The following is a 346-nucleotide window of genomic DNA, read 5'->3' as shown; positions in this document are numbered from 1 at the left end:
GAGAAAGAGAGAGAGAGAGAGAGAGAGAGAGAGAGAGAGAGAGAGAGAGAGAGAGAGAGAGAGAGAGAGAGAGAGAGAGAGAGAAAGAGAGAGAAAGAGAGAAAACAGAGATAAATCCTATCCACAAGCTCACTTAGAACCACCGTATCACAAACCAAAGACACCTTGGGCAATCTAGACGAGTTACATCTATTTCCTGTAAAAGGATATACCTCGGCCAATACAGTCCTCTGCACTTAATTCTAGAACGTTCTTCTAACTGCGGCGTCGCTGTCTCAGCTCTCGACAAAAACTCAACTCTTTACTTAAACTTTAGTTCGAAAACTCTTCTTTGAACTCTTCGGAC

The sequence above is a fragment of the Oratosquilla oratoria genome, unplaced genomic scaffold (assembly GCF_046742065.1).
Source record: "Oratosquilla oratoria isolate Oo_2021 unplaced genomic scaffold, ASM4674206v1 SCAFFOLD136, whole genome shotgun sequence".
NCBI classification, from domain to species: Eukaryota; Metazoa; Arthropoda; class Malacostraca; order Stomatopoda; family Squillidae; genus Oratosquilla; species Oratosquilla oratoria.
Note: the sequence above shows the minus strand (reverse complement) of the source record.